General features: G+C 33.1%; 1 protein-coding gene across 1 annotated transcript in view; it reads right to left on the reverse strand.

Annotated features, from left to right (window-relative positions):
- The window catches only part of LOC120414636 (uncharacterized), a 144,791-nt gene extending 139,332 nt beyond the window's left edge, over window positions 1–5,459 (reverse strand). The window contains exon 1 of the mRNA XM_039575868.2: window positions 5,272–5,459. The gene's annotated coding sequence lies outside the window, so the exon portion shown is untranslated. The remainder of the gene's footprint in view (window positions 1–5,271) is intronic.
- Window positions 5,460–7,471: the final 2,012 nt, after the last annotated feature.

The following is a 7,471-nucleotide window of genomic DNA, read 5'->3' on the forward strand; positions in this document are numbered from 1 at the left end:
TGTACGTGTGTCAAACGCGTTCTGGCCTGAAATCCCTTCGGCCAGTTGGCGCACTTGCAGCAATTTTCAGAGTGTGTCAAAATAGTACAATCAGATTGAAAATTCTCTAATTTGAAGAGTGACAACAATGCACGGAGTTTTTTTTTGGTTTTTGTTGAATATCTCAGGATTGAAATCGAGTTTTTCGATGTGTGAAGGTCAAATGGTGAGACATTGTGAGCTGCACAAAATGGCGTTCTTAACTCAATTTGGCCCAGAATGTACATGTGACAAGAAAGCACGACAACAACGAATATTTGACATGTTAAAAGTGCAATTTTAATCCTAGTAACGGTACCTCACGGTCGAATTAGTCGAATTTTTATTGTTCATTAGAACGCTTAAAAAAAAAATTACAAAATCTTTAAATAGTATGATTATTCGCAACTCTTCCAAGATTTAAGGTATTAGAGGCTCTTATTGTGGATAAAGCTCTTCTTGGAACAATTTCCCCATTGCCAAAAAGAAGCGATTCTGTTTGGTGCAGATTTTTTTCTTTCGTTCTCTTGATTTACATTTTGCCGCTAGCGAAAATCCCCGACCTTGGCTGCTTGGCATTCACAGTGGAATTTATTTGCCAGCAAATTTACAGCAATTTAGATACAATTACCCGAGAAGTGGGTGAAACAAGCAGGGTTTGTAAATGGAGTAGATGGTGGGCATTTAATCTTTCTCTGACATTAACATTATTTTAGTATTTTGTCTAGAGGATTATCACACTTTTTGAAATTTATCTTTAAATTTTATGTTAATAAAATTATTATTTTTAAGGCAAAATTACACTTTGTTTTTATCAGGTATAAGGTAACAAGGAAGCGTCCCACTTTTCCAGCGATTTTCCACCAAACCTAATATTTATTCAAATGACAAGCCCTCGTTCCACAACAAAAAATCAGCAATCAAAGCAAAAGTATCATCACATGCCTGCTTCCGGTGGGTGCGTGTTTCCCAGAATTCTCACCCGGTTACAACGGTTGCGGGTAGGTTGCTTTACTTTTTTCATTTTTGGGGTTTCAATTTCTGATGGAGCTCGCAAAAAAGAAGAAGGGTAGAATAAAGTAATCAAGTAAAAAATTCGAATAAATTTTTTGCTCCTTTCGCTGATGAAGCTTTCACCGGAATCGATTTCACATGCTGTCGGAAGACCATCCCATGTTTTTCTTTTCACTTTTTTTACTCATTTTTGCTTCCATCAACAACATTCAACCGGGGATGATGTAAACAGTTTGCAGCATTTTCCAACCGCTTGAGGAAAATTTTCACGCTTCACGTGGAATGCGATTTGCCAATCGATCAAAATGTTTTGATAGGTTAAAAGTATATATCGAGGCTGAGTAATACAAGCAAGACAGAGATACTGTACGTGAGCGTTTTACCTTGTGCATGTGTATTTTTAGGCATTTTATGTCGTTTAAAAGAAGTTCTAAAAAGGTTTTTTTTTATATAAGCCAAAAGTGATTATTTCTGGCTGGACTATTTTTTTATAAGTGAGCAATAGTCTACCAAAACCGGAAATGGATTTTATTTGTATTTTTTTATTTGGCTCAAACTTTGTGGGGGTCTTCCCTATGGCCAAATAAGCTATTTTGTGTCATTTGTTCACCCATACAAGTCTCCATACAATTTTGGCAGCGGTCCATACAAAAATTGTACGTAAATATTCAAACAGCTGTAACTTTTGAGTTAATTTTCTTATCAATTTGGTGTCTTGGGCAAAGTTGTAGGTTTTGTTGAGGACTATTGATAAAAAATAGGTACACGTATTAGCCGATTTCAAATTGATTTTTTTTCACAAAAACTCAACTTCCCAAAAAACTATTTTTTTTAATTTCGGGATTTTTTGTTTGTTTTTTTAATAATCAAGACTAACATTTTAAAAGGGTGTAAACTTGAATGTTTGGCCTTTTTTAAATGTAAGACTAGATAAATTTTTATAATATTGTTTTCGAAAAGATCCGAAAACTTCACGAATGTTTCATATTTTGACATTGAAAATCGGACCATTAGTTGGGGACCATCCATAAACCACGTGGACACTTTGGGGGGGGGGGGGGAGGTTTGGCGGCTGTCCACGATCCATACAAAAATATTTCTTTTGTATGGACTGATTTTGAATCATTGCATGGCAATATCTCAGAAACTAAGGGTCGTATCAACAAAGTTCAAATAAGCAAAATATAGAGAATTTTCTCAGCCGTTAAAAATTATTGGGCAAACTTATTTTTAAAAATGAATAACTACGACTATTTTCAAAAAAGTTACCTAAAAATTGAAAATGGTGCACTTTATCAAAACTTCACTTAAGTACTTTTGATTGCAAATTCGATTTTACATCGGAACATTTTTTTAACCAATGTTTCGATTTTTTGAAAAAAATCAGTATTGATTCAAAAATTAATAACTCAGTCAAAGATTATTTGCCCGTTCCGAAAATTTCTGTTAAGTTGGCATTTGTTGTGCCCTAAAACAATTATGAAAATAAAAAAAAATAAAAAAAAAAGTGTTTTTTGGCAAATCCAATTTTAATGACAAAAAGTACACCCAACTGGCAGTCGCATGATTGTGATGCATGGCGGCATGAAAGTATATCAGAATCTGCATGAAATCTGTCCTCATGCATTTTTTGCGATATAGGAGTATGACATTTTTGCCCGTTACCGATAATTATCGACATTACCGACGGCTTTTTGGTTGTATTTCACAAAAAAAAACCCTTAACAGAACGAGGATTGAACCACTAACTTCTTGGTTATTGATCCGACACGCTACCACCGCGCCATGGACGCTTGATGAAAAGTGGGTGAAAGAGCACCAACATATGCTTCTCTTTGAAGTGTTGCTCGGGGACGGGCCAGCGTTATATGTGTTGGTGAGAGCTGCAGATCGCTGAAATGTTTACACGCGGGCAAAAATGATCTAGGGGCTTGCTGCAAAAAATGTTATAAAATATGACTTTTTCTGCAGCAAATCCACTGTTGCAGATTTTGAGATATATTTTTCCTTTGGGTGTAGAAATGAAAATAAAAAAAAATTACCGTGTATCTTTTTTTCCAGTGTAGTCCTTATCCATACCTACAACTTTGCCCAAGACACCAAATCTATCAAATAAAACCTTCAAAAGATACAGATTTTTGCATTTTCATATATCATTTTTGTATGGGCCGCTGCCAAATTTGTATGGAAAATTATATGGACAAACTAATGATGCAAAATGGCTTCTTTGGACATACCGAAGGCACCAAAAAAGTTTCAGCCGGATTAAACAATACAAAAATTAAAATAAAAAAAATGACCGATTTCGTAGAGAATTGCTCATTTTTAGAGTCAACATTATACAAGAGACTATCAAGAAAAGGGATTCTTCGAGCTAGGTGGATATTGAGGAAAGGGGTCATCAAAGTTTAAAAGAACAGTAGAAACTATCGACAGATGGAAATATATTGAGACATACAGGATTGACAACCAGACAGTCAACTGTACAATTTTAATTTTAAGTCTATTGAAAGTTTCTAAATCCCAAAAGTGGCTAAAATTTCATAACATTTGTTTTAAAATAGTTTTCAAAAACAAATCTTAGAGATTATTATTTAAAGCAAATTAAAAAAATGCGATTTTCTAACGCTAATTTTGCACACTTAGGGGAAAGTAGGGCGTGTGTGTATGGTTTCACTGGTGATTGTTCCTCTTGCCCCACTTTCCCCTACATCAATTTTTAACAGTAAGTCGTAAGTTAGTTTTTTTTTCTTCAAAAATGTAGAAGTTTTCAATTGCTTACCAGCTTTAATTTATGATATATTTCATCGAAAAACGCTCTTAAAAACTGTTATTAACACTCAAACGCTCGGGTAGTCATTTGACCCCTATTTTTTTTTTCTTAAAAATCTCATAACTTTTGGTAGAATTGACCAAATTGGATGCTTCCGGTTGCAAAAGATCCAGATTTGTCTATATTTTGAACTGTCAGATGGGGCACAAATATGGTCCACTTTTACCGGAGATATTCCGGATTCCGTTGGGGTACCTCGGCCCTCCTATTTGGGGTTTTGGTCAATAGAACAAAAACCATTGCACAGAAAAATGCCGGAAATGATGCAAAACTTCAAGGCATCATTCTAATACATCATCCTGCATAGATACATGGCATGGCCAAGACCTTCGGGCACCGAAACAGGTTCCAACCGGAAACGGTTCACTGAGCTGATGTCGATTGGTGCCCAAATGGAACCGGTTCCGGTGCCCCGTAGGACTTAACCATGTCAATTATTTTTGCTGGATGATGTATTAGAATGATGCCTTGAAGTTTTGCATCATTTCCGGCATTGTTCTGTGAAATGGTTTTTGTTCTATTGACCAAAACCCCAAATAGGAGGGCCGAGGTACCCCAACGGAATCCGGAATATCTCCGGTAAAAGTGGACCATATTTGTGCCCCATCTGACAGTTCAAAATATAGACAAATCTGGATCTTTTGCAACCGGAAGCATCCAATTTGGTCAATTCTACCAAAAGTTATGAGATTTTTAAGAAAAAAATAGGAGTCAAATGACTACCCGAGCGTTTGAGTGTTAAATTCAAAAGTACTGAAAAGTTATTCAAATATTGCTTGTTTTGGGCAATTCTTCGAGAAAATCAGCTTCTTTCACATTCAAAACAAACTAAGCTCTCCAAGCAGAAAAAAATCTCCATCAGACAAAATGGGTGAACCCTTTTGCTCGACACGTGCTATACTTTATTCAGAAATATGTCGGGGGAAAAATGATAATGGTGATGAATGGCTTCTTGTTGGGTGAGATGAATCTTGCGCCCTGGTAGCTTCAACCCAACTCGTTTTTTGGCGACTATGATATAACTGTGAAAAGGGGTTTGAATGAAACACGATCAAAGATAAAAGAGGGTTTTCACATATTTGATGAAAAAAGAGATGGTTGTAACTCAAACGATTTTTTGGTTTAAAATATTCAGCGAATACTTTTAAAGTTTAAAAAATCGCTGATAACAACTTTCAACGAATTGATCTTATCTCAAGTACGCAAAAATTTGGCAAAGCCTTATCATCCAAACCATCTGATGGAACAAAATTGCCAAATTTTCACTTCCACTTTAATCCCATTCAATTTTTTTTTCCACCCCATCAAGTTCCTCTGCTTAAAAAATGAAAGGCCAAACAGAACATTTGCCTACGACACTCAAAACATTTCAAACCAAAACTGGAGGGTCTTCCAAACATACTTACCCGAACTTTTTTTTCGCTCTTCTCCAGTAGACGGCACGTGGAACTTGAAACGCTGCAAAATCTGTGCCGCCACAACGAGGAGACACACTTGACTCCAGCAAGAAAAAACAAGAGCTTGCTTTTCCAAAGGATAATGGCAAAGAAAAACGTCGGGAAAACTGCTCTAGCCTGCTCGTTCGTTTGTTTAATTTTGCCGGTTCTATTTTTCGCAATTTAGCTCATTCGTCGAGCCCATCCGAAATTCGCCCCTCACACTAATCCAATCCAGTGACGTTCTCCAAGCGGACTCGGGACTCGTTTTGCTGGAAAAACTTCTTAAGCCTCTGCCGAACTTGGCCTTCAAGTCAAAGCTCTCTCTCCCGCGTTCAGGTTGTAGGCTTTAATTACAACATGGCTTGTGTGAATTTGAGTTGTTTCTTTTTACCTTCACGAACTTTTCGTGTGTACGCGCACTTGACTCGGCGAGTCTTAATGGCGGAGCGAGGATTTTCCTTTTTTTTCTTTGCACAAACGCCTCGTGGCAATTTTCCGCCCGTGTTGAAAGCGCGCACACAAACACTTCAAAGAGAAATGGAGCGTGAGTCGTAATTTCTGGAAAGAGAGAGAAAAAAAATGGACAAGAAATGATTAAATCGAGTCGGTATTAAGCGAGGAATGTTTGTTGGTTAAAGCAGTACGAAAAAAATTGGAAGATTTTATGCTTAAAGTTATAAAATTCCTCCAAATTGCATTGGAAATTGACGATGTATGGTAAAACGAGATTTCCTTTATTTTCCTCTATTTTTTTTTTTATTTTGAGAGACTTGTTCAAGGGCAAAATCCAAATTGTTATGTTGGATGAACCAGATTGAAAATCGAGAAGTTTAAAGATTTCCACAAAAAAAAAACAAAACGCAAAAAAAACAAAAAAACAAAAAACAAAAAACAAAAAACAAAAAACAAAAAACAAAAAACAAAAAACAAAAAACAAAAAACAAAAAACAAAAAACAAAAAACAAAAAACAAAAAACAAAAAACAAAAAACAAAAAACAAAAAACAAAAAACAAAAAACAAAAAACAAAAAACAAAAAACAAAAAACAAAAAACAAAAAACAAAAAACAAAAAACAAAAAACAAAAAACAAAAAACAAAAAACAAAAAACAAAAAACAAAAAACAAAAAACAAAAAACAAAAAACAAAAAACAAAAAACAAAAAACAAAAAACAAAAAACAAAAAACAAAAAACAAAAAACAAAAAACAAAAAACAAAAAACAAAAAACAAAAAACAAAAAACAAAAAACAAAAAACAAAAAACAAAAAACAAAAAACAAAAAACAAAAAACAAAAAACAAAAAACAAAAAACAAAAAACAAAAAAACAAAAAACAAAAAACAAAAAACAAAAAACAAAAAACAAAAAACAAAAAACAAAAAACAAAAAACAAAAAACAAAAAACAAAAAACAAAAAACAAAAAACAAAAAACAAAAAACAAAAAACAAAAAACAAAAAACAAAAAACAAAAAACAAAAAACAAAAAACAAAAAACAAAAAACAAAAAACAAAAAACAAAAAACAAAAAACAAAAAACAAAAAACAAAAAACAAAAAACAAAAAACAAAAAACAAAAAACAAAAAACAAAAAACAAAAAACAAAAAACAAAAAACAAAAAACAAAAAACAAAAAACAAAAAACAAAAAACAAAAAACAAAAAACAAAAAACAAAAAACAAAAAACAAAAAACAAAAAACAAAAAACAAAAAACAAAAAACAAAAAACAAAAAACAAAAAACAAAAAACAAAAAACAAAAAACAAAAAACAAAAAACAAAAAACAAAAAACAAAAAACAAAAAACAAAAAACAAAAAACAAAAAACAAAAAACAAAAAACAAAAAACAAAAAACAAAAAACAAAAAACCTGCGTTTGAATAATCTCTATGAGCTCTGAGCAAAAGATTTTTTTTGTTTTCAATCATTTTATCATGATGATTTATTTTTTGTGCGTTGTTTTTTACATTTGTAAATTTCCCGGGAATTCCCGAAATTCAAGCGAAAGTATACATTTTCTTATATTTTTGAAACCATGGAACCATTTTTTGAAAATGCTCTGAAAAAATAATAAATGAACAAAACCTGCGTTTGAATAATCTCTATGAGCTCTGAGCAAAAGATTTTTTTGTTTTTAATCATTTTATCATGATGATTTATTTTTTGTGCG

The sequence above is a fragment of the Culex pipiens genome, chromosome 3, assembly GCF_016801865.2.
Source record: "Culex pipiens pallens isolate TS chromosome 3, TS_CPP_V2, whole genome shotgun sequence".
NCBI lineage: Eukaryota > Metazoa > Arthropoda > Insecta > Diptera > Culicidae > Culex > Culex pipiens.